We start from the raw sequence: 27932 nt of genomic DNA, 5'->3' as shown, positions 1-27932 counted from the left end.
AATGATGTGTCAATACAGAGCCAACAATTTAACAAATGTACCACTCTGGTGGGGGACACTGATAAGGGGGAGGCTATGTATGTGTAGGGCAGGGAGTTTATAGGAAGTATTTGTGTCTTTGCTCAATTTTGCTTTCAATCTTAAAGGTTTCTAAAAAGGAAAGACCATTTAAAAAAACTCCATCAATGCATGGATCTCTATGATCAACATGCTATATACTTCATTTGCCAAGAGAAATGGTCTCATTTCTATCAGTCTCAGCAAATGTAAACAAGAAAGAGATAAAGTACTCACACAGAATACATGCAGCACCAGGGAGCTGAGGAGGTTGTCTGTATTCATATAGGGCACATCTTGATCTTTACTCTGGTTTCTTTATCACAAAGATAAGATTCAGAAATAGGAATGTGTTTATTTTTTTACACTTTGTAAATGTGCCCAGAAGTTTCAGAATTAGGTGATAAAACCATTAATTAAATAAATACAGAGGAACAGAACTGAATTATCACCTCATTACTTAAAACATTCCTTTTTAGGAATTTTTAAGCTTCCTATATTGTCAATAAGGAATATAATCTCACTTGAAAAAAACAAAAAAAAATTTGTAAGCATGTTAAAGCTTTAGAGAAGATGCTTGGATAGCATGGTTTAATGCATTCAAAAATTGGTAATAATTTAATTATGAAACAAAAATAGCATGTTTCTACTAAAAGTATTTGCTGAAAGAACACTAAAAACCTACTAATCTTTTTTCTTTAAATATTCTATTGCAACACACAAAACACATGTTTGAAAAGTACAGCTCGATGATTTATCACAAAATATATGCCTTGGTGATTACTGTCCAGAACACAAAACAGTAACAACATATGATAAAACTCTAGTAACCCCGTTTCCAATAACTCATCTTTCCTCCCCAAACTGTTAACCTGATCATCAAAACATTATATTACTTTTCTAAGAAAAACAAATGAAGCCCAAAGTTAATGGAAGGAAGGAAATAACAAAGGATCAGTGTGGAAATAAATGAAATAGAAACTAAAAAGAAAACAGAAAATATCAATAAAACTAAGAGCTAGTTTTTTGAAAATATTAACAAAATCAACAAACCATGAGCTCAACTTAACCAAGAATAAAAGAGGGCTCCACAAATAAAACTGTAAATGAAAGGAGATATTACAACTGGTAACACATAAATACAAAGGATTATAAGATGACCATGAACAATTAATTGTACAACCTAGAAGAAATAGATAAATTCCTAATAACATACACCTACTCTGAAGAAAAGTAATCAAAAACCTTCCAAAAAAGAAAAGTCCAGGACCAGAGGGTTTCACTGATGAATTGTACCACACAATTAAAGAATACCAATCCTTCTCAAACTCACCCAAAAAATGAGGAGAAGGAATATATCCAAACTCATTTTACAAGGGCAGCATTACCCTAATAATGCCAAAGCCAGGCATGGACACTAGAAGAAAAAAATAGGCCAATATCCCTGATGAACATGGATATAAAAATACTTAACAAAATGTTAGCAAACCAAATTCAACATTGCTTTAAAAGGTCATACACTATGATCAAGTGGGATTTATTCCAGGAATGCAAAGATGGTTTAATAACCACAAATGCATCAATGTGATACACCACATGATCAAAACAAAGGACAAAAATTATATGATCATCTCAACTGATGCAGAAAAACCACTTGACAAAATTCACCATTCTTTCATGATAAAAACTCTCAATAACTTGGAAGGAATGTACTTCAACACAAGGCCATCTATTGCAAGCCCACAGCTAACATCAGACTCGATGAAATGTGGAAAAGCCTTTCCTCTAACTGAAGAAAAAGACAAGAAAGCTCACTCTCACCACTTTTAAACAACATAGTACTGGAAGTTCTAGCCAGAGCAGGAAAGAAAAGAAAAAAGAAAAAAGAAAAAAGAAAAGAAAAGAAAAGAAAAGAAAAGAAAAGAAAAGAAAAGAAAAGAGAAAGAAAAGAGAAAGAAAGAAAGAAAGAAAGAAAGAAAGAAAGAAAGAAAGAAAAAAAAGAAAAGAAAAAAAAGAAAAAAGGAAAGGACAGAAAAGAAAGAAAGAAAAGAAAAGAAAAGAAAAGAAAAGAAAAGAAAAGAAAAGAAAAGAAAAGAAAGAAAGAAATGGCATTCAAACTGGAAAGAAAGAAGTAAAATTTAACCATGGAGGTAAAAGATCTGCACAATGAAAAGACACTGATGAAAGAAACTGAAGAAGACACAAATAAGAAGTATTCCATGCTCAAGGATCAGAAGGATTAATATTTTTTAAAAGATTTTATTTATTTATTCATGAGAATGCACAGAGAGGAGAGAGAGGCAGAGACACAGGCTGAGGGAGAAGCAGGCTTCACACAGGGAGCCCGACGTGGGACTCGATCCAGGGTCTCCAGGATCACACCCTGGGCTGCAGGCGGCGCTAAACCGCTGAGCCACTGGGGCTGCCCGGATTAAATTTTTTAAATGTCTATACTACCTAAAGTGGTCTACAGATTCAGTGCAATCCCTATCAAAATTCCGATGGCATTTTCACAGAAATAGAGAAAGCAATACCAACATTTATATAGAACTATAAAAGACTCTGAATAGCCAAAGCAATCTTGAGAAAGAAAAGCAAAGTTGGAGGCATCAAACTTTCTGATTTCAAACTATTACAAAACTATCAAAACAGTATGCTATAGGCAGAAAAACACATAGGTAAATGGAACAGAATAGAGTCCAGAAGTAAACTCATGTAATAAATGGTCAATAATTTATAACAAAGGAGTCAAGAACATACAGTGGAAAAAGGATGGTCTCTTCAATAAATTGTGTTAGGAAAACTGGACAGTCACATGCAAAAGAATGAAACTGGACCACTATCTTACACAACACACAAAAATCAACTCAAAATGGACTGACGACTTGAACATCAGACCTGAAATCATAAAACTCCTAGAACTTCAACACGGGGGTAAACTGCTTGACACTGGTCATTACAATGATTTTTTGATTTGACATCAAACTAAAAGGCTTCTGCACAGCAAAGGAAAACATCAACAAGATGAAAAGGAAACCTATGAGATGGGAGAAAATAATTGCAAATCACATATCTGAGAATGGATTAACATCCAAAATATACAAGGAATTCAATATAATTCAATAGCAAAATAAATAAAATAAATAACTCGATTAAAAAAATGGGCAAAGGACCTAGGAGACATTGTTCTAAAGAAGATATACAAATGGCCAACATGTACAGGAAAAGGTGTTCAACATCATTAATCATCAAAGAAATACAAACCAAAACCACAGTGAAATACCACCTCATATCTGTTAGGATTCTATTATCAAAAAGGTAACAAAGAACAAATGCCAGGGAAGATGTGGAGTAAAGGAAACCCTTGTACATTTGATGGTGGGAATGTAAACTGGCAAGGCCTCTCTAGAAAACAGTACGGAAACACCTCAAGAAATTAAAAATATAACTACCCTATGATACAATAATCCCACTTCTGAGTCTATATCCAAAGGATATGAAATCATCACCTCAAAGAGATATCTATATCTTCATGTTCACAACAGTATTATTCACAATAGACAAGGTCTGCAAATAATCTATGTGTCTGTCAACAGATAGCAGGTAAAGAAAATGTGAGATGTGTATATTTATACATGTACACACACACATGCACACACAGAGGAATATTATTGAGTATTAAAAAAAAAAGAAGGAAATTCTGTCATGTGCAACAACATGGATGAATCTGGAAGGCAATATGCTAAGGGAAAAAGCCAGACAAAGACAAATATCTCATGGTATCACTTAAATGTGGAATCTTAAAGACAAAAACAAAAATAAAAACCCAAACTCACAGAAACAAAGAGTAGAAAAGTGATGGCTAGCAAGTGGGGAAAATAGGGATAGGTTGGTAAAAGGGTACAACTTTCAGCTACAAGATAAGTAAGTTCTGAGGATCTAATGCATAATATGATTACTGTAATTGAGAACATCATTTTATATCATTGAAATTTACTAAGAGAAGAGAACTTAAATGTTCTCCCCACCAAAAAAGGTAAATAGGCAAGGTTAGGTAGATGTACTAATTAACCTGATGGGGGGAATCCTTTCACAGTGTGTAAGTATATCAGATCAATTATATGTCAGTAAGGTTAAGAAAAACCTTTCTATTACTTTTCTGTTTCTGACTTAATATAACAGCAGTCATAAAGTATGTTTGACTTCTTCACTCCAAATTATACTTGTAAGACTTACCCATGTTGTTATGTGTTTTGCTGAAATTCATTAATTTTTATTTTTGTAGGGTATTCCATTGTTTAATTTTATGACAATTTATTCTGCTGTTCATATACATTTGAACTGCTTTCACTTTCTGAAGCTAATATGAATAATACTGTTATGTACATTTCTATATGTCTAGTGATACGCATTTGTATGGAGAACTGTTGAGTTATTGGGTATGCCTATCTTCAACGCTAGCAGATTAGGCCAAACTGTTTTCCAAAGGAGTTAGTTACACCAATGTCTTTTGCCACCAGCAGTGTATAAGATTTCATACTGCATTATATCGATATTCTCAGTGGATAGTCTGTGCTCACATGGGGTTTCCCAAGATCCTTTCAGGAGACTCATGAGGTCAAAACTACTGTCATAATAATAGTAATGAGTTATTGGTCTTTGTCATTCTGTTGATATTCTGACAGTGCAGTAATAATGGATAATACAACTGGTGTCCATTCAAATCAGGCCTCCTAACTAATCAGGTTAGTCTTTGTGTGCAAAGGAAAAGCACTTGAAAGAAATTAAAAGTGCTACTTCAGTGAACACATAAATGATAGGAAAGCCAAACAGCCTTATTACTGGTATGGAGAAAGTTTGAGTGGTCTGGATAGAAGATCAAACCAGCCACAAAATTCCCTGAAGCCAAAACCTAATCCAGAGGAAACTCTAACTCTCTTTAATTCTATGATGGCCAAGAGGTGAGGAAGTTGCACAAGAAAAGTGTAAAGAGGTTGGTTCATGAGGTTTAAGGGAAAAAAGCTGTCTCTACAACATAAAAATGCAAGGTGAAGCAGCAAGTGTTTATGGAGAAGCTGCAGCAACTTATCCAGAAGATCTAGCTGAGATAAATCATGATGGTCACTACACTATAAATTTTCAATGCAGATAAAATAACCCTTCTATTGGAAGAAGATGCTATCTAGGACTTCTACAGCTAGAGAGAAGTCAGTGCCTGGCTTCAAAGCTTCAAAGGACAGACTGACTCTCCTGTTAGGGACTAATGCAGCTGGTGACTTGAAGTTGAAGCCAGGGCTCACTTACCATTCCTAAAATCCTAGGGCCCTTAAGAATTATGCTAAATCTACTGTGTCTGTGCTCTATAAATGGAACAACAAAGCCTGTATGACAGCACATCTGTTTACAACATGGTTTCCTGAGTATTTTAAACCCACTGTTGAGATCTACTGCTCAGAAAAACAGAGTCTTTTCAAAATATTACTGCTCATTGACAATGCACTTGGTCACCCCAAGAGCTCTGATACAGATGCATAACAAAATGAATGTTGTTTTCCTGCATGCTAACACAACATCTGTTCTGTAGGCAAGGGGTCACTTTGATTTTCAAGTCTTATTATGTAAGAAAGACATTTCATAAGGCTATACTTAACCATAGATAGTGATTCCTTGGATGAATCTGAGCAGAGTAAACAGAAAACCTTCTGGAAAGGATTCACTATTCCAGATGCCATGAAGAATATTTGTGATTCATGGGAACAATTCAAAATATCAACATGAACAGGAATTTGGAAGAAGTGGATTCCAATCCTCATGGCTGATTGAGAGGGTTCAAGACCTCAGTGGAGGCAGTAACTGCAGAGGTGGTAGAAATAGCAAGGGAACTAGAATTATAAGCAGAACCTGAAGATGTGACTAAATTGCTGCAATCTTATAAAACCTGAGCAGATGAGAAGTGGTTTCTCATGGATGAGAAAAGAATGATTTTTTTTGAGATAGAATCTACTCCTGGTGAAGATGCTATGAGGATTGTTGAAATGACCACAAAGGATATAGAATATGACATAAACTTATTTGATAAAGCAGCAGCAGTTTTGGAAGATTGACTCCAATTTTGAAGAAGTTCTACAGAGGGGAAAAAAGTTAGTAACAGTATTGCACGCTATATAGAACTTGTTCCCGAAAGGAAGAGTCAACTGATGCAGCAGTTTAAGAAATTATTACAGCCACCCCAACCTTCAGCAGCCACCATGATTAGTAAGCAGTTGCCAACATCAAGGCAAGACCCGTCACTAGCAAAAAAATTACGATTCACTGAAAGCTCAGATAATGGTTAGCATTTTTTTTAACAATAAAGTGGGTTTTGTTTTGTTTTTAAAGTAGGCTCCACAGCGAGTGTGGAGCCAATGCTCCGCTTTAACTCACAACCCTGAAATCAAGACCTAAGGTGAGATCATGAGTCTAACGCTTAAAGGACTATGCCACCCAGGTGTCCCAGCAATAAACTATTTTTAAATTAAGGTGTATATATGGTTTTCTTAGATATAATACTAATGCACACTTAATAAACTACAATATAGTAATAACATAATTTTTACATGCACGGGAAACCAAAAAGTTCATTTGACTAGCTTTATTGTGATATTCATCTTATTGCAGTGGTCTGGAACTGAACCTGCAGTGTCTCTGAGGTATGCGTGTAGTATGAACTGGGAAGAGTATTCCAAGCACAAGTGAAAGCCAGGAAAGACATCAGTACATTATAATATCAGTACAGATTCTATGATATAACTAATCTTCAAAAAATTACCATTTGTTGAACTGTGGTATCAAAGAAGAATAACCCTAATAATCTGAAAAGGCATTAGAATACTCCTTTTCCAATTACGTATCTACATGAGGCTAGATTTTCTCAATATATTTCAACTAAAACAACACATTACAACAGAATGAAAGCAGACACAAATAAGAGAATCCAGACATCTTCTATTAGTCAGACATTAATGAGATGTGCAAATATCTAAATATTTTTACAAATTCTTTTTGTTTTAGAAAATATGTGTACTTTCATAGACAATATTTACACTAAAATAGGAGTCTATTAACTTTAAATGAAGTAATAAAGATTTAAAATTATTCTCAGCTTTGATTTCTCGGGGATCCCTGGGAGGCGCAGCAGTTTGGCACCTGCCTTTGGCCCAGGGTGTGATCCTGGAGTCCCGGGATCGAGTCCCACATCGGGCTCCCGGCATGGAGCTTGCTTCTCCCTCCTCTTGTGTCTCTGCCTCTCTCTCTCTCTCTCTCTGTGTGTGTGTCTATCATGAATAAATAAATAAATCCTTAATAAATAAATAAATAATTAAAAAAATAAAATTATTCTCAGCTTTGATTTCTAATGTGACAAATATCAATAGAATATAACTCATATAAATAAAAGCTTGTCAGGATCCTCTGTAACTTTTTAGCGTAAAGGGGGTCTAGAGAATGCTATACAAAGACAATTTGTCGCCATTAACAGGAAACAAAGTGAGTTTTTTAAACACAATCAAGGTCTAAAAGAGAGCTTTAATAAATAGAAGATGTCCAAAAGGAATTACAGGCAGAAGTCTCACAGTCTCCAATATTGAAAACTTCCAATCAAACCTCAAACTTCCTGCCAGAATAATCTTCATAAAACTGAAATTTTGATTACTCTGAAAACAATACAAAAATCCTTTGATGGCTCCCCAAAGCCTCCCTTGAAGTAGCATAAAAGAAACTTCCTTATAAAAAAAAATGCAAAGAAAAGAAACTTCCTTCTCTGCCATTGACCTTCTGAAGTTTTCTTGTTCTAATTTGTACTTACTCTGTACACTCTAGTCAAGTTTAATTGCAAATGTCCTCGCTAATCTCTAAGTCTTTGTACACAGTACATTGCTCCCCCTACCCAGATGTTCTAACTGGATTAATTTACTTGTCCTTCAAGATTCAGCTAGCTCATAAATCATTTGCCCATGAAAACTTCTTACTACTAACAGCCACCCCTAATGCCCACTCTGAAGCCTAGACTAGGAAGAGGACCCTCCTATGTACTTTCCACAATAACTTGTAAAAACTAGTCATTATCAAGGCACTGTGCTAGACAAAAAGACAAGGCAATGAATAAAAGAGCCCTCTCTGAGAGCTTACATTGTTTATGAGGAAGAAAGAAAATGAGCATGTAAACTAATAAAGATTCAAGATAACTACAAGTTGGGATAAATGAGTCAGGGATCGGGGGTGGGGAGGGCAGTGCCATGAAGCAGCAACGTACCAGCAGGGAACTGATATCCATGGATGAGAATGTGTGTACTCTACAGGAATATTTTAGGCATAGAGAACAGCCAGTGGAGAGAGTTCAGGAATTAGGAAAGGGCTTCCTATATTTGAGGAATAGAAGGCAGGTTACTGTAGCTTGAGAAGATTAAGGATTAGAGAGTGTTAAAAGATTCAGTTGGAGAGGCAGGCAGGAGTGAGATCATTGTAGTGCCTTCATAAATCATGATAAGAAGTTACGATTTTATTTTAAGAACACAGAGTAACTACTGAAATATTTTAAGCAGGGTTTTGGCATGATGTGTATTAAGATTATACTAGTGTCTGAGAGGAGTACAGATAACAAAAGAATAAGTGTAAATGGAAAGACTAATCACAGGCAAGAAAGGACAGTACCTTGAATTAGACAGGTAACATTGGAAATAGAAATGGAGAGAATGAGAATTGACATTGAGGTAAATCAACAGAATCTCCTGATACATTAGATGGGGGGTTGAGGAAGACAGGCAGGCAGGAGAAGCACAAATTAAGTTTCATTTCTAGGTTGTTTACTTAATAAGCAACTCAGAGGATAGCAGTAACTTTTACTGAAATGGAAAAGACTAGAAGAGGAAGAGGCTTTGGAGAGAAGAAATCAAGAGTTCTATTTAAGACACATTTTGTTTGAGTGTACACTAGACATCATAGGAAAAACATTAAGTAGGCAGTTGCTTCTATAAATCTGGAGCGCAGAAAGAGAGGGTAGGACTGGAAATAACAGTGATCATCAGCATTCAGACAGTACAAAAAGCCTTGAAACTGAGTAAGATTACTGGAGGAGAGATCATGGATTTGTGCCTCTCAATGGTGATGATGTTTCCTAGCAAATATTTTGGAAACTTCTAGGGGGATTTAGTAGACAAGAGTCAAGGTTGTCCTGGAGTATGTACAGAGTCCTACATAATAGACTTTTTCTGGCAATCTCTCAACTTTCTGCTAGATATTCATATAGGTGGTCGGTGTAAAATGACCAAACAATAAAGATTTGAGCTGCCTGATAAACAGTTATTACTTTTATCTAAGTTTACATATTGATTCATGGTATAAGATTTTATTTGGAAACAACTTCTGAGCAAAAACATGTGGGAATCACAATAGATGATTTTAAAGTTATTCCCACTCAAATAGGCTGTGATTCAACTAATTTTGCCTGCTCACATAACGTTTATTAGTGCAACACAATGTAACAATGTAACCCACCTTTCTCTATCCCGCACAACAGAAAATTTTCTTGTGCTAGAAAAGAGAAACCAAGAACTACCAAAGTTTTTAAATGCGACTATTCCAGGGAGTTTCATATTATGGGGGTCTAAATTTGTTTCTTTGAAGATTTCCAAGAAAATATTAAATAAGTATTTCAAATTGCCCTCTGGCTATCTGTTCTCATAGCAGAACAAATATAGCTGAGGAGTTTCAAAATCTCAAGGGAATGAAAGAGAAAAACCCACACAAATCTGACTCTGCCTCCATGTAAAATACGTAGCAAGGAGAGAGTACGGAGCAGTAAACTGAATAGTGGAAAATAATGTAATCAACAATGGAAAATTTATTTAGTCTCCAAGTTACTGAAGCACCCACATCCTATTTTACTTCCTTTTACCCTTTTTGTCTTCTAGTTTGTTCTCCCCTCTTCCACCCCCACATTTCCCCCCATTTCGTTTATCTCAGGGAGGATAAGTCAAGAACAGAATGTATAAAGATGAAGCATGGTACAGAAACCTAAAAGGTCTAAAATCAAAACAGCATGCCCCTGCTGGATATAACCCTAATCTGCAATTTCCTTTAAAGAGCATGAAGGGAAGAGAGTACTTAACCATCTATACACTCCATGAAACCAGTGAATATTCTATTTTCTTTCTTTACCCTAAGGGTTTATTGAGAGGCTATGCCTTTAGCGGTACAGATAATAAATAATCAAAGAATCTTTGAGTTAAGTGAGACCTTAATATAACTTCCCTTTAATTAAAAAAAAAAAAAAGACCCTAATGCTTAAAAATGTGTTAAATGTTAAGTCGAATGTCATAACAAACAGGTTTTTGGCAAGACTTGTGGTAAAATCCAGATTTCTTAGCTTCTAGTATGATTATCTTTCTAATATATACTAGGATGCTTCCCTATTTTTTCTCCTGTGCAGTAGAAACAACACAATAGGGCAGCCACGGTGGCTTAGCGGTTTAGCGCCGCCTTTAGCCCAGGGTGTGATCCTGGGAGACCTGGGATCAAGTCCCACGTCAGGCTCCCTGCATGGAGCCTGCTTCTCCCTCTGCCTGTATCTCTCTCTCTCTCTCTCTCTCTCTCATTCTCTGTATCTCTAATAAATGAAATTAAAAAAAAAAAAAAGAAAGAAAAGAAACAACACAATAGGATTCAAGATGTTTTAAAAAAAAAAGTATGTAAACCTCTCCTAAGTATGGAATTCTGATTACATAAAACAAAACACAGAGACTAAATCTGTCACATAGTCCCCAAAGATTGGTGGTTTAGTAGTTTTATGTTCCTGTCAAGCTGTGTCTCAATGGGGGCTGCTATCATGCTATAGGAATTGCCCTGACATGCCATAGACTGCATCTCATCTATAAAAACTAAAGCCAAGAGAAACAGGCTCAATAAGTAGCATTCTACTTTGCTGGTCATGGTAGTTTTGAGAGGCTCCTGCTATTAACAAGCCATGTAAATAGTCATCTCAATGATCTAATAATCTTCAGTAAGTCCAGTTCATGTTTCCATACTTTCCAATTGCTACGAATCTGTATCTTGGTGTACACTGAACTTCTGGTATAAAAATAATCTTTCTTAAAATAAAGATCCATTTACATTCCAGAACACCCACTAACTAGAACACCCACCCTCAGCCCTGAGAAAGGTTTTACTTTGGCAACTATTTGATCAGCAGAAAAGGAAATTGTTAGCTCAGACTGTTTGTAAACAGTCTGCTTTCCTGCTGAGCAGTCTGAGAAAAAAGAACACAGAATCTAGAAAGGGGCCTGATGTCTTTAAGATCAGAGGGTGAGGCTGGGGCAAAACAAAAGGTGAATGCTGCCTTACTTTTTTTTCTTTCCCAATAGAAACAATGCTAATTGCCAAAAGTCAAATTTGCTCCCAAATATGAAAGGGTCAGGGAAAATGTACCAACCATTTTGTCCATTATCACTGAAAAAATATTAATTTTGGCATATTAGTTGTCAGGCTGGCGCTGTAAAGATGGATATGACATGCACATAGCTCCTTAACTATACTCCCATCCCATCTTCTAGCCTCTGCAAGGGAAGGGAAATCTGTCCAGAGTTAAGTCCCAAAGCCACTTGTACATACCAAGTAAATGAGCATTCCCCACCCCCTCAACTTACTGAGATAAGGGAAAAAGTGAGAATCTGAGGAGGAAGAGGTGAGAGGAAAATATTCAAGCAGTAAATGCAAATCTGGAATATTGCTTATCAGAAACATTGCCTTTTAGTTCTTTCTGATCATAAAAGCATTGGTTCCAAACCTTTTCTTCATCTTTAACACTTAAAAACCTCTTTCAAGGGCCTGGGTGGCTCAGTAGGTTAAGCAGCTGTCTTCAGCTCGGTGATGATCTCAAGGCCTGAGAATAAGCCTCCATCGGGCTCCCTACTCAGCAGCGAGTCTGCTTCTGCTTCTCCCTCCCCCCCCCCAACACTCCCAACTTCATTCTCTCATTCCCTTAAAAAAAAAAAAAAAAAAAAAAAAAAAAAACACCTTTTCTTTGCTCTCTCCTTTCCATGTTTACCACTGCTATCAAGATCTTGTGCATATGACTTTGTACCTAGGTTTTAGGTCAATGACATACCCATCTCCTCCCTAGCTCCTTCTTGGTAGGGACTATATTATATTTCTTTTGTCCCTCCTAAAGTACTTGGCTACCACTAACCATAATAGGCACTCAAATCTTCATAAAATAAAATTGCACCAAGCATTCTGAATCCTTATCAAATATCTATGAAAGCTAGTCCCTTATGTCCCATACCTCCTCCCAGTACAAAAACTGAATCCAATCAACAATTAAAAGACAACATATTTTTTTTAAGGCTTTTATTTATTTACTCATGAGACAGAGAGAGAGGGGCAGAGACACAGGCAGAGGGAGAAGCAGGTTCCCCACAAAGAGCCTGATATGGGACTCTATCCCAGGACTCTGGGACCATGCCCTGAGCCGAAGGCAGATGCTCAACCACTGAGCCATCTAGGTATCCCAAGACAACATATTTTCCCTCAGTTCCTGTGTAGAACAAAGCAAGATAACGATACTTGGGACAGAAGGGCTTGGCCGTCCTTTAACGCTGGTTGTGGTGCTTAAGAATAAACTCTTAAAAGATATAAATTTCATCATTTTGGTGCTATTCAAACATTATCACAGAAAGATTTATATCACTTTTGGGGATCAAAGTATCTCCTTAAGTCAACAATGTCAAAGAATGCTTCCTTCAAGGATGGCATCCATAAAATAAGTGTCTGATTTTCAACAAAAACCCATTCCTCAACACAATTAAATGGCCATGGCCCTAAAGAGAATAAAACCAAAAGGGTTTCTAGTATTTACGAAGCTGACCTTTTCCTTCCATTTATGACTGGAAGCTGACCTTTTCCTTTTCCTTTTAGTTAAGAACTAACTAAATTCTAATGTCTGGACTAGCAACATTAAAGTTCAATGTTAAAAAAAAAAAAAAAAAAAAAAAAGGAAAGAAAAAAGGAAAATCCAGAAAAGGAGCATTATACTTTATTTAATTTTTAAAAACGTTTTATTTATTTACTTGAGAGAGAGAGAGAGCAGGGGGGAGGGACAGAGGGAGAGGGAGAGAGAGAATCTCAAGCAGACTGTGCACTGAGAACTGATGGTTACTAGAAGGGAGGTGGGTGGGATGGTGGGGGCAATAAGGGATAGGGATTAAAGAGTATACTTAACATGATGAAAAAGATTAAAATAATAAAAACAAAATTAGCAATGGAAACAACCATTTGTAGAAAAAAAAACCCCAATCTCCATATTAAAAGTTTAAAGGTCTCTAGGAGATGTGAACTAGCCAACCCAACTAACTGGGAAAATATAGGCCAGGAATAGAGATGATAAAAAACAAAAGAAAATGTGCCTGGTACTGACATGCATAAACTACTTTCTAAATATATCCAGAATCCAACCACATTTTAGGATCCACCATTTCAGCTCTGGTCTAAACTCCTATCATCTGTCCATCTGGATTATTGCATTAGATTCTTAACTGGTTTTTCTTCTTCTGTACTTATCCACCTACTGTTTATTCTCCATACAGCAGCCAGAATGATTTCATTAATACTTAAGTGATTTATGTTACTTCTTTGCTTAGAACTCTGAAATGACTTTTCTAACTCAAAGTTCTTACAATGGCCTGTAAAGCCTTATATCTGAGGTTTCTAGTGGGAATGCTACTGATTATCACAATGATTAGGGAGAGGTATTGGAGTTTAGAGGGTACTACCAGAGTTTCAAATATCCCATGGCACACTCATGTGCATTATGTGAATTTTGTTCTTTAAATATACTCTGAATTTTCTAGAATGCACCCTCCATGTTAATTAATGTGTTCCTCCAAGGGAAATCTGCACTTCGTCTGGTATAGGATTCTATCAAGAATTATTTACTATAGGGGCACCTGAGTTGCTCAGTCAAGTGTCTGACTCTTGATTTAGCTCAGGTCATTATCTCAGGGTCATAGGATTGAGCCCCAAGTCATGCTCTGTGCTGAGTATAGAGCCTCCTTAAGATTCCCTCTCCCTCTCCTTCTGCCCCTCCCACCCCAAGCACCTGCCCACTTTCTTTCTCTCCCTAGAAAATGAAAAAATTATTTACTATATCACAAAATCCTGCCACCATTAGCAATACTTTTCATGGCATTTGAGTCACTAATGTAACATACCTCTTTAAGTCCTAATTTACAGCTCTCAAGGTCAGCAACTCTACATAATGGCTACTTGTATTCTAGACTTGTCATACCACTGCATTCATATAACAAAATATGCAAACTATATTACTTTCATCTTATGTCTTCTTTATAAGGAAGTTGGGAACACTGAATTGTTTTCTTTTAAAAATTAAGTGCATAAAAAGCTCTACTATCTATATTTCACTTCAGGAGAGAAAAAGGGATTATTACAATATATTTGTTATGAAGAAGAGTGCTATACCTCATAAAGTACATCATCACAGCACTATATAATCTGTGATGACTCCCAACCTACTACATCAGTCTGCTCTCATCTCCTGCTCTTTGTCCCCTCATTCACTACATCTACATTGGCCTTCACGGTTTTTTCTTGAAAACTTTAGGCAGCTTCAGGCACAGGACCTTTGTACTTGCTGTTCCTTCTGACTGGAGGATGTTCTTCCCCCAGGAAAGAACATTACTCACTCCCTCACATCCATGGTGTTTTTGTTTGAGTATCTTCTGAGTTTTTTTCTGATCACTCAATTTAAACTTGAATTCCCCCACAATTTCCTAACCTCTTTTCCTCCGACTTTAATTTATTCCACTGTATAAATCACCATCTGTTCTGATTACTGCTGAGTAACATAGCACTCTAAACCTTAGTAACTTAAAATAAATATCTATTGCTATCTTTCATGATTCTATGGGTTACCTAGGTCTATCTGGGTGGTTCTTGCTTAGGGTGTCTAATGTGGTTATTGCCAAATGGCTGCTGGGACTGAAGTCATCTGAAGGCTCAACTGGGCTAGATATCCAAGATGACTTCTTCAACTGCAAGGCTAGTACCTTAGCTGGGATGGTTCAAACAGCTGGGGGCTGGCCAAGAAATCTTTATCTTACCACTTAGCTTTCTCACATGACTAGTGTGCACTAGCTCAAAGCATGATGGTCTCGTGGTAGTCTCAGTCTTTTTATACAGATGCTGGCATCCACCAGGGCAAACATTTCAAAAGACCAAAGGCAGAAACTGTGAGGTTTTGACCTAGCCAAGGAAGCTTCATTTCTATCTTGCTCCACTGGTTACACAGAAATAGCCCAAATGAAGTGTGGGAAGGGACAACAGAAGGGTTTTAACATTGGGAAGCAGAGTACACTAGGGAGCTATCTTTAGACGGTTACTACAATACCTAATACACTACATTATTTTGCTTACTGTGGTTCCCTTTATACAAGTATACATACATTCTTGAGGAAAAAAACTTCTGTGTACTTTTTCACCACTAATATTCCTAGCACATGTTATTACTCAATATTAGTTGAGGAAAAGAATTAATTATTGCATTAAGTAAGTGATATGCATCACCTTATATTCACTCAATAACAGGCTTGTTTCTCACTATAGGCTTCTCTCCCTTCTCCAAACTCCTACCAATTTAACTTTCTGGAAGGGGACCTGAGATGAATCTGGGTTCTTTGGTGAGCAGAAAGTGAAAGACAAAGTTGGGAGCAAAAATCAAAGACAGAAATATCAAAAAGGATCACAAATTGCCTACTTTATCCTGAAGACATCTCTGATCACTCTAGCACCTAATTTCTCCTTGACAGAGAACTCCCCTCGTAACCTTATAAAATAAAATGAGAAGCAAATCTGAAATTTAATAATTCTGTACAAATTATTCTATGTAATTCTCCTAGAAAATCCAATTCAACATTTAGTTATTCTGCCTAGAGTTTCATGTGCCAGTTTTATCTTCTGGATAAAGAATGATTTCAGGACCAGCTGATTTTATTTTACTTCTTAAGATTTTATTTTTAAGTAATCTCTACACCCAATGTAGGGCTTGATCCCAAGATTGGGCAAGAGTCACATGCTCCACTGAGCCAGCCAGGTGCTTCTCGCTCATTTTAATTAAAAAAACAAATTTTAATAAGTAATTCTCAACACGTGACACAATGTAAATCTGTGCATACTAGAACATAACAGAAAAAAAAAATGAACTAGCTAGTGAATTCTCCTAGTTGGTAGAGGCAAAAGAGCTATAGGGAGAAAAGGACGTTGGTCATAATCACCTAGCTTTTTAAGCTTATGTCTACATTTAATGTCATATATTTAAGAGTTTCTCCAGAGGCAGGAGCTTTCAATATTGACAGCACCTGGTAAGCTTTAAAAATTCCCCATGCCAGGTTATATCTCAGACCAATTAATTTGAATTTCTGGGAGGAAGAGCCAAGGCATTCATATTTTTTAATGTTTCTAGGTGAATTAAATATGCAGTCAAGATTGAGAATCACTACCTTAAATTCTCCCTTCTCTTGTACCTCATTAGTCTCTTCTAAATAAACAGCATAAAAAATATGGGAAAAAAATTTAATTTTTTTCAAAAGAAGGTAAAAAAGGGAGGGATTTTTTATTTTATTTTTATTTATTTATGATAGAGAGAGAGAGAGGCAGAGACATAGGCAGAGGGAGAAGCAGGTTCCATGCACTGGGAGCCCGACGTGGGATTCGATCCCGGGTCTCCAGGATCGCACCCTGGGCCAAAGGCAGGCGCTAAACCGCTGCGCCACCCAGGGATCCCCAGGGAGGGATTTTTTAAAGAAAAAAATGACAAAGGCACAAAATGTTTACAAAAATCCAAATGCAGAGCAATCACAATAAACATTAGTGGACAAAAGTAAACAGGAAAAGGGCAAAGACTAAGCAATTAAATGTTTTTAGAAACCTATGCTGTATGCTATCTCCAAGATACATATTTTAAACATCAGACCAAAAAAAAAAAAAAAAAAAAAAAAGGTTAGCAGTAAAAAGCATGCCAAATACTGATCATAACCAAGTTGGTATGGTTAAATTACTATCAAACAAAATAGACAATAAGGCAAGAAACAAAGCTAGAAAGAAGATTGATTTCGTCAACAAGTAGTTCTAAATTTGTGTATACCCAATAACATGGCCTGAAAAACATATAAAACAAAAATTATAAGAAAAAATGGAACAGAGGGTTTAAAAATATCAGTAAATGGCAGATAAAGTATATTAAATATCAATAAGCATATTATATATCTGCACAATTTAATAATCTTGTTCTAACATCTATATTTTGAACACTGAATGCAGTAACTTGAAAAATATACTTTCCAAAGATAAACAGAACATTTATAATACTACAAGAAATATAAAGTGCCCAGGAATAAACAGAAAAAGGTACTCATGATCTTTACAAAGAAAATGATTAAACTCTATTGAAAAGATCTGAAAAACTCCTAAATATACAGAGTGATATATACTATGTCCAGGGATAGGAACTCAATACTATGAAGACACCAGTTTTTAACTGATCTACAGAATCAGTGTTATCCCAAATAAAGGCCAAATAGGGATTTTTTTTTTTTTTTTTTTTTTTTTTTGGAGCTTGTCAAGATGATTGATCAGTTTAGATGGAGGAGAAAAGGATCATGAATAGCCAAGAGACTCCTTAAAAAGGGTAGAATGTGTCTTCCACAAAGTAAGATTTCTCAGCTCAGCAGTTTAGCGCCATCTTCAGCCCAGGGCCTGATCCTGGAGACCCGAGATCGAGTCCCACATCGGGCTCCCTGCATGGAGCCTGCTTCTCCCTCTACCTGTGTCTCTGCCTCTCTCTTTTTCTCTGTCTTTCATGAATAGATAAATAAAATCTTAAAAAAAAAAAAAAAAAAGTAAAGTTTCTCCAAGAGCTACAGCAATAAAGAGAATGAAGCACTGGCATATAGATAAATCACTGGAATAAAATATACAAAAACACACATATATATGGAAACTTGATTTATGACAAAGCTGGCAACTGTGATCACTTGAAGAGGAATTAACTATTCAACGAACTATTGAAATAGTTATCCATTAAAAAAATTGGACTCTTACATTATAATCAGAACTCTAGTTAGATTAAAGACATACATATGTAATGTACAAATTATAAAATTTTTAGGAGATAATAAAGGATTTCTTAAACAAGATTCAAAAACACAAACCATAAAGGAAAGGACTGAAACTTGTCAACATTAAAATTAAGAATTGTTTATTAAAAAACAGTGTAAATAAAAAGGCAAGCCACAAACTAAGAGAAAACATCTATAATAATACACTCAACAAAGGGTAAATATTATCCGGAATGTAAAAACACTGATATGAAAAGACAACACAATAGAAATTATAGAAGAGGAAATGAGTGGCCAATAACTATAAGAAAAGATTTCCAATCTCAATATTTGTTAGAGAAAAGCAAATTGAAATCACCTCAAGATCTCATTTTATCCCATTCTATATCCATGAGATCCTTAAAAATTTAGAAGACCAAAAATATAGTGTTGGCAAGGATGTGGAACAGCACACCCTACTGGTGGGAGTTTAAATTCATTCTTTACAGTAAAAATCTGGATTTATAAACATGCACTTGCACTATTTTGTATATACTCTCAAAGGCATATTGGAATCACCCAGAGAGCCTTAAAAAATACTAATGCTTGAACCTTATTTCCCAGAGATTTGGACTGAATTGGAACATGACACTGAGGGGAAAAAAAAGAACCCACCAGAAAAACCCAAACCCAAACCCAAACCCCAACTCACCATAGAATAGTATGATTCCATTGTATTAGCTAAAAACCATGCAAAAGGAAACAACATTTTGCTTACAGGCACACATGTGTGATAAAACTAATTTTTTTTAAAAGCACACACAAAAATAATTGGCACAGTGGGCCAAGAGGGAGATGGAATGGGGAAAGTACAAAGTGGGAGATCAAAGGTACTAATAATGTTCTATTTCTTAAGTTTAGTAGTGAATACAGGTGTACCTTCTATACTGTCTATATAGCTTTTATTATTTGGTATCTATGTGATATTTAATAAAATGAACTAAATAGAACACCTGGGTGGCTCATTGGCTGAGCATTTGGCTTTGGCTTACAGTGTGAGCCTCGAGTCCTCGGATTGAGTCCCAGGATTGAGTCCACATCAGACTCCCTGCTTGGAGCCTGCTTCTCCCTCTGCCTGTGTCTCTGCCTCTCTGTGTGTGTGCGTCTCATGAATAAAGAAATAAAATCTTTAAAAAAATAAAATTAAATTAATTAAGCATTACTAATAGGTTACTTATACAAAAAAAGAGCAGTACTTCAAGTTCTTATCAACAGTAAGTTATCGTATATGCTATTATTTGTCCCTCCCCCAGGAAAATAAAAGGTTGTCTTTGAAGAGCAGCCAAAAAGAAAAGGCAAGGATGCTTTACTTTAGTGTGGTATTCATCTTTAATAGTAGTCTACTATCTCATAAAGAACCTTTAACCTCAAAACTAAAGTTTTGGTATCTTTTCTCAAAAGCCAACTTTAGGAGTCAATGTGGTATGTACAAACAGCATTTACATTACAGCCAAACAGATCTTGTTTCAACTACAACTCTGTCCCTTACTGTGTGGCTCTGGTAAGTTTGTTTGTTTTTAATTTGAGCCTGGTTTCCTCATGTAAAAATAAAAGATAATTTATTCAACAAGCATTTATGGAACACCTACCATGTGGCCAGAGAATGTGCCAGGTATTCTACAACAATGTACAAGAAACAAATACATGGTTTCTGCTCTTCCAAAAGCAAATTAATTCCTATTTCAAAGGGTTGCTGAAAATATCATATAATATAAAGGAATTTGAAATGGTGCCTGAAATCTACTTGATATTCGATAAATGTTTTTTTCTCTTTCTTTTTTTCCTTGGATTACTTCAAGCTACTAAAATGGGATTACTCCTTTTAGAAGCCCTGTCTAGTGGTCTAACATTACAAAAAACATCAGTGAAATAACATCTATGATAGTAAAGTACTATACAAATATTAGCTGACTTAACATATTGTACAAACATTAGATGTTATCAGTCTTATCTATCATCAAATTAAAATGCTGGCACTTGAATCAAAGCAAAACTACTTTAAAATTATGAACCCAAGCATTATTGGATTCAGATTCACAGTGTTTTTATATTTTTAATGATTTGACTTAAAATGTATCCTTGTAATATCTGCAATTTTCTTTTAATATGGCTAGCTTTCAAAGTCACATTATTTTGGTGGCATTTATTATTGTAGGATTTTGTTTTTCCCATTTAAAAATATCTTGCAAATTCATGTTGCTGAGAGGCAAAACGGAAATAACTCTGTAAGTCAAATAGCACTAGCACAGTACTTTTCACAAGAAAGGAGAATTAACAAATATTTACAGGATGAAGCAAATAGTGCAATTTTAGTTCAGTTGTGTGGCTGATGGGATTAGATCATTTTAAGAATGCACACCACTTGGTGGATGCTGTATGTAGGATGGAAGAAATAGCTCAATCTTCTGAATAAGATCTAGTAGTAGGCTGTATTGGTTCACAGTCTGAGGGATTTTTTTTTTTCAAACCAAGGTGTTGATTCACAAAATCATCACTTCACACTAGAAGCAGCAAAAAACACGGTATTGAGTCAGTTCTCTTCTCAGTGCCCTTGAAAACAGATTTGCTTCTCTTAATCTAGTGTGGCATTTGCTTTCCTTTTCCTCTTTAGTTTTTTCATTGAAAAAGTAATATATCTGGTTAAAATTGGAGAAGAAAAGTTAAAAGATTTGGTAACACGCTTTGACAGATGATTCATGAAAAAGCAGCACCCACACATATTACTGACAGAAATAAAAGTTGGTACAAACTCTCTAGAGAAAAAGTTAACAGTGGCTGTCTATGGCAAGGAGAACTGGGGTAGCTGGGAGTCAGGGGTGGGAGGGAAACAAACTTTTTACTTTACACTCTTTGTAACTTTCGAACAGTGTAACTTTTCCGTATAATTTTTGTTTTTAAGCAATACAAGCAGATGATTAAAAATTCAAAGCATACAGACCAGAAGGCCCCATGCCCCAGGCAAACACTAGTGTTGAGTTCTTATCTATTTTCCTAGATATGTCCTAGGCATTTTTCACATGCAGAAACTAGGCCTTCTTAACAGAAATAAACATCATCAACAGAAAAAGACTAATCTTAAGGCTGAAAGTTCTGCAAAGCTAAAAGAGCCCACAGAAAATATTAATCAACAAGTATCCAAGTGTCCCACCACTGTCAGGTAGTTCCCTATAAGAAACTTGCAATCTAGATGAGGAAATAAAATAGATGTCAAGAACAAGTGAATGTCCAAAGAAGCTATATCAACTGAACACAAGGACTTAGAAGAAGGAAAAGCTTAATGGCAGCTAAAAAAGCTATTTTGATAAGAAGTTTGACCTGGCTTAGTCCTCATACCATCTAAAAAGTTTAAAAGAAACAGGTAAGAATATTAAAAAGTGCAAACATCAAGCAGAATCAAAATGACGTGTGCCATAAAGTTTAGCCATTAAAACTTACAAGCACCCAAATTCCTGAGGTCCAGTAACTTATTACCATTTCTAGAATGCACAACAATTTGGAAAAGAGAAAGTTTTGGTGCTTACATCAATCTGCTCCTGCATATTAAGTTTTCTTTATTTTTGAATAGCAATTTTAAGTTTTCATATGTGTCATCTCACTTAATCCTTACAACCTGTAATCATTGTGTTAATCACAGTTTACAAATGAGGAGATCGAAGAATGTGGTAGTAAAAAGTAGTCCAAAGTAACCAGCCTTGGGGATCCCTGGGTGGCGCAGCGGTTTAGCGCCTGCCTTTGGCCCAGGGCGCGATCCTGGAGACCCGGGATCGAACCCCCACGTCGGGCTCCCGGTGCGTGGAGCCTGCTTCACCCTCTGCCTGTGTCTCTGCCTCTCTCTCTCTCTCACTGTGTGTCTATCATAAATAAATAAAAAAAAAAAATTAAAAAAAAAAAAACAAAAAAAAACAAAGTAACCAGCCTTTTTTTTTTCCCTCCTTTTTTAAAACTCTCACTTTTGGCATGACGGGGGGTGGGGGGGTCTGCAGACCCACTCCTCAGTGAAACTGATGAAAATTATAAAATAATAATAAAAAAACAAACCATACCCCTACCCTAGCCATTTGAAGTCCCTGGAAATGGTCCTAAGGACATACAGCAGATGAAGAAACATCTACTCAAGAAAATCTACTAAAGCTTGGTAAAGACAAGTGGTGTTTGAATGACAACCCACTCTCCCTCCCTTCCCTATCACAGCTCAGCAGGGCAGAAATTCCACTCCAGACTGAGAAGACAAAGACAAGGGCTCTTTTGAACCCCAGCTCCCAGTCAGAGGACTAACCTTAGCAGGAGGGGCAGCATGTCAGCATTTCTCACCTTGCCCATGGCTAAGTGCTGCTGAAGCTAAGTCCTACGTGAGCATGGCCAAGAAGTGGAGGCTCCCTTCTGCCCAGGGGCTGCTGGTCAGGAGGCTTTATCTTGAGCAAGGCAGTAAGACTCCAAGGCCCTGATTCTCTTGCCCAGGCTCACAAGGTGGGTCAGGCAAGTCTGGGAGACCTGGAGCTGCAGCCACCCACTCCACTGAGCTTGGTTCCTATATCAGAATGTCACTTAGATGTGTCCATTGTCCCAGCCTCCAGCATTACAGCCTTGTTCAGAGATTTCCCCTGGGGATAGAAGCAGAGCATAAAATACTTCCCCAAATCTCTTTTTTAAAAGGAGCTGACTTCATTTGCAACAGAGTGTAGAGAAGTTCAAACCTAAGGGTTCTTTTCAAAAAAATAAAAATAAAAAGGTCATGCTGAAAGGCAAATGGGAGGTTATGGACACTGGAGATAAAGGTTAAATTGTAGACCTGCTAATTTGCTGGAGAGAAACTGAGAGCAGGGAGGAGACTTTTTGGGCCCAGGATAAATTTCAAACATTGACTTTGGGAAGCATACCTTTAAAGGAGCCTGAATTTGACTGGATCAGTCTGTGAATACTGCTGAAAAAATAGAGCAATCAGCCTGGAATTTTGTGGAGTTTCAGGGCTGGGTGTGGTCTGGGAAAGAGACAGCTAAAGAGAATCTGGTCAGAATCAATGCCATCTCTAGATGATTGTAGGCATACCCAAAGCTGTGTTAACCAGGGCATATTCAGAGGCTTCACACTCTAGGGGAATGAGGGGACAGACTTGTTTCTAAGATAGAAAAAGAACTCCTATAACTCAACAACAAAAAAGACAAATAAGCCAATTAAAAAATTGACAAAGGATTTAAATAGATATTTCTTTAAGGATATACAAATGGCCAAAAAGCATACAAAAAGATATTCAACATCCTCTGTCATTAAGGAAGTGCAAATCAAACCCACAATAAGATACTGCACCATTTCAATGGCTATAATCAGAAACTGAAAATAACAAGCACTGGCAAGGATGAAGTAAGAATGGAACCCTCAGGGCACTAGCGTGGCTCGATTAGCATCAGACTCCTGATTTCAGATCAGCTCCAGATCTCAGTTTAGTGGGATTGAGGCCCCAATCAGGCTCTGTGCTCAGCAGTGTCTGCGGGAGATTCTCTCTCCTTCTCCCTTCCCCAACTTGTGCACACGCTCTCGCTCTCTCTCAAATAAATAAATAATATCTTAAAAAAAATAAAATGGAAGTGGAACCCTTAAACATTGCTAGTGGGGATATAATATGGTGCAGCTACTATGAAGAATAATATGGCACTTTCTCAATAACTTAAACAAGAATGACCATATAACCCAGCAATTCCACTCCCAGGTATACACTCAAAAGAAACTAAAAACAAGTATTCAAACAAAAACTTGGACACAAATGTTTATAGCAGCATTATCCGTTATAGCCAAAAGGTGGAAACTGAATGCCCATCAATGAATGGTTAAACAAAATATGGTATATTCACACAATATAATATTATTTAGTAATAAAAAGAAATGAAATTCTGAAAAACGCTACAACAGAAGCCAGACGCCAAAAGGCCACATATTGTATGATTCCATTGATATGAAATACCCGTAACAAGAAATCCACAGAGCCAAAAAGTAGATCAGAGGTTATAAGGAGCTAGGTAAGGGGAATGGAGAGCTTTTGCTATAGAGTTTCTGTTGGAGTGATGAAAAAGTTTTAAAAAATAGACGGTGGTAATGGTAAATATAATTAATGGCAATAGCCAAACTGTGGAAGGAGCCTCGTTGTCCATCAAAAGATGAATGGATAAAGAAGATGTGGTATATGTATACAATGGAATATTACTCAGCCATTAGAAACGACGAATACCCACCATTTGCTTCGACATGGATAGAACTGGAGGGTATTATGCTGAGTGAAATAAGTCGGAGAAGGACAATCATTATATTGTCTCATTCATTTGGGGATTATAAAAAATAGTGAAAGGGATTATAGGGGAAAGGAGAGAAAATGAGTGGGAAATATCAGAGAAGGTGACAACATGAGAGATTCCTAACTCTGGGAAACGAACAAGGGGTAGTGGAAGGGGAGGTGGGTGGGAGATGGGGTGAGTGAGTGATGGGCACTGAGGGGAGCACTTGATGGATTGAGCACTGGGTGTTATATGTTGACAAATCGAACTCCAATAAAAAAAATATTCATTAAAATAAATGTCCATATTAAAAAATAATAATAACAATTAATGGTAGTGAACTGTACACTTAAAAATGGTTAAAATGGTTATTTTATGTAACATATATAACTACACACACACACACACACAAACACACCTAATGCCAAACTCCAACATGCAGTATGAGATGCAGCATGAAAATCTTAGTATGACACTCTTCACAGTATGAGATTCAGATACAAAATTACACGTCTTCTGGGTTTCATTTAACAGGCTTATACTTTCAGTTCATTCTTAGCTTTAAAGGGTATTTAAATGTATACATTCTAGGCTTGAACAATGTTCCTATTATATGAAGTACTATTCTTAGGTTTTCTCAGCCTAATTTAATTTTATGATGTGTGACCATTTATCTATCACACTTTGGCATAACAGAATTGTAATTTTAAAAGCTCAGATATGAATTACACATTTACATATAAATTGTGGAATGTCCAAAAGCAAAAAGCAAACCCAGTAAGATAAAATTTCATATCCTCTAGGTATGGCTATAATAAAAAAAAAAAAAAAAGAAGGGCAATAACAAAGGTTGGCAATGATGTGGGGAAACAGGAACACTCATGCATTGCTGATAGGATTATAAAATGGTACATCCACCTTGAAAAATGGTTTGGCAGCTTCTCAAAATATTAGACACCGAGTTGTTATATGACTCAGCAATATGACCCAAGAGACATGAAATCATTTGCTTATTGAAATGTTTTCATAAATGTTCATAGTAGCATTATTAATAATAACCAGAAGACAGAAACAATCCAAATATCCATCAACTGCCAAATGGATAAACAAAATATTGTACATCTATACAATATTTATGAATATAAAAGGGAATGAAGTACTGATAAATGCTATAACACAAACGCACCTCAAAAATGTGCTAAGGGGATCCCTGGGTGGCACAGCGGTTTAGCACCTGCCTTTGGCCCAGGGCGCGATCCTGGAGACCCGGGATCGAATCCTACGTCGGGCTCCTGGTGCATGGAGCCTGCTTCTCCCTCTGCCTATGTCTCTGCCTCTCTCTCTCTCTGTGACTATCATAAATAAAACAAAAACAACAAAAAAACCCAAAAATGTGCTAAGAAATAACAGCCAAACACAAAAGACCATATGTTGTATGATTCCATTTATTTGAAATGCTCTCCAAAAGGCAAATCTATAGAAGGTAGTTTAGTGGTTACCTAGAACTGAGGGTAGGAATGGTAAGGGACAACTATTGGGTACTAGGTTTCACTTAGGGGTGAGGAAAAGGCTCTGAAATTAGATTGTAGTGATTGATGTCTGCACAATCTTGTGAATATACTAAAAACCATGGAACTGTATTTTTAAGTGAGTAAATTTTATGGTATATAAAATATATCTCAATAAAGTTGTGTCTTTAAAAACCTGCTCCATCATTTTGTTCCTATAGCCACCCAACTTTATTTCCTATATTACCAATATGAACCTTCAACTTTGTTCATTCTGAATCCATTGCTTGACTCTGCTCACATTGTTCCCCTACTGGGAATATTCTCCCTAGATTTCACTCCAGTCACAAATTTATTTTGACTATTTTCCTGACCAAGTCAATTCCTCATTGACCTAATTTTCTTCTAAAGTCCATACCACTTGCAATTGTTAAGACTGTAATCCCAAATATATACATAAAGCAGTTTTATCTTATGTCCCATTAATAGCTAATTTTTGCCATAATCTCTAATTCTTGCCTTTAATCTCTTTTATCTTCTCAGAGACAAGCTGGCATCTTAAACACAGATGGTACAAATGTCTACCGAATAACATATGTATGTCTTAATGCAACTTCCTACATATGTGTTCAGTAGTACCCAAGCCTTAACAAATATCCAAAGTCTTAAAACAGGAAACAGAAAGGAAGAAAAAGGAAACTAAAATGATGGGACATTTATCATTTCTCAACAGTGTATTAGAGAAGTGTATGTTTTCACAATTTATTTCAAGGTGGCTTTTTACTGCTGTCCTCAAATCTGGGTGTGCACTAGGCATACTTATCTTTTTTTTTTTTTTTTTAAAGTAGGCTCCATACCCAGTGTGGAGCCCGATATAGGGCTTGGTCTCATGACCCTGAGATCATAACCTGAGTAGAAATCAAGAGTCTATGGCTTAACCTGCTTAACCAACTGAGCCACTCACACACCACAAGAGAAGGAAGAATTTAAATATGAAACTCAACTTTCTCCTAACAGTAGGGTGCCAAGATTCAAACCCCAACACCTTTACATACAGTCAGGACAATATTAACACAATGAAGATCAGAAGTACTAGACAGAGGTGTGTGAGGTGGGAATAAAAAGGTTCTACTTTCAAAGTTTAGAGGGTGAGCAGGGGCAGAAGACAAGTCTTAAAAACCAAACTTCTGAAAGCAACAAAGACAGTAGGTCATAGCAAAAAGCCACAAATTGCTGAAACCTAGATCTAGAGCCTTACTGCAGGAGCCTAGGACAACATATTCAAAAGCATTTCTTTCTGGTACCCTGAACAGGGAAGTCTAATTCTACTATGTGAAATTCCTCCACCTGGCCCTGAAATGCTACAAACATAAAACACTTCTCATTGTTTAATATCAGAAAAATGTGTTTTCCCCTTCCTCTGTATTTATACTTATCTGGTAACTTGCCTTGTGTTGTTTAAATTAGGCCAAAATACACATACTGTAATCATTCAAACTTGCTTATGGGATTTCTCTGGTAGCAAAGGAGTTATCTTCAAATGTATCACTATTTCAGTTTGTTACATTTTTTTTTTTACTTGCTTAATTTGGGTCTCTTTAATAATTACTTGCTTATTTGCAAAACTCTTTAAATTATAACTTTCCTTCCCTGTCATTTTGTTTTTAATATTCAGTGGTTTACATTAAGGGATTATGAAATGTATTTAAGGTGGGTAATTCTTCACTTCAACAGTCAGCAGACTAGTAAGGTGCAAAGAGAAAATAAACAATATAAACACCTAGAGGAGAATGTTTTTCACAATTTATGTATTGTTATTTTATCATTTGCCTGCCTTCTTTGAACTCACATTTATAGATGCTAACACTCCCAGTTTAAATGTTCAATGAAGCATTTTTATTCTG

At 36.3% G+C, this 27932-nt stretch overlaps 1 protein-coding gene across 8 annotated transcripts in view; it reads right to left on the bottom strand.

Annotated features, from left to right (window-relative positions):
* NARS2 (asparaginyl-tRNA synthetase 2, mitochondrial) overlaps nucleotides 1–27932 on the bottom strand; it is a 135384-nt gene that overhangs the window by 91970 nt on the left and 15482 nt on the right. The gene's annotated exons all lie outside the window — the stretch shown is intronic.

This window comes from Canis lupus, chromosome 21, assembly GCF_003254725.2.
Source record: "Canis lupus dingo isolate Sandy chromosome 21, ASM325472v2, whole genome shotgun sequence".
Classification (NCBI taxonomy): Eukaryota; Metazoa; Chordata; class Mammalia; order Carnivora; family Canidae; genus Canis; species Canis lupus.
The sequence above is the reverse complement of the archived record's forward strand: the minus strand, read 5'-3'. Positions and strand labels throughout refer to the sequence as shown.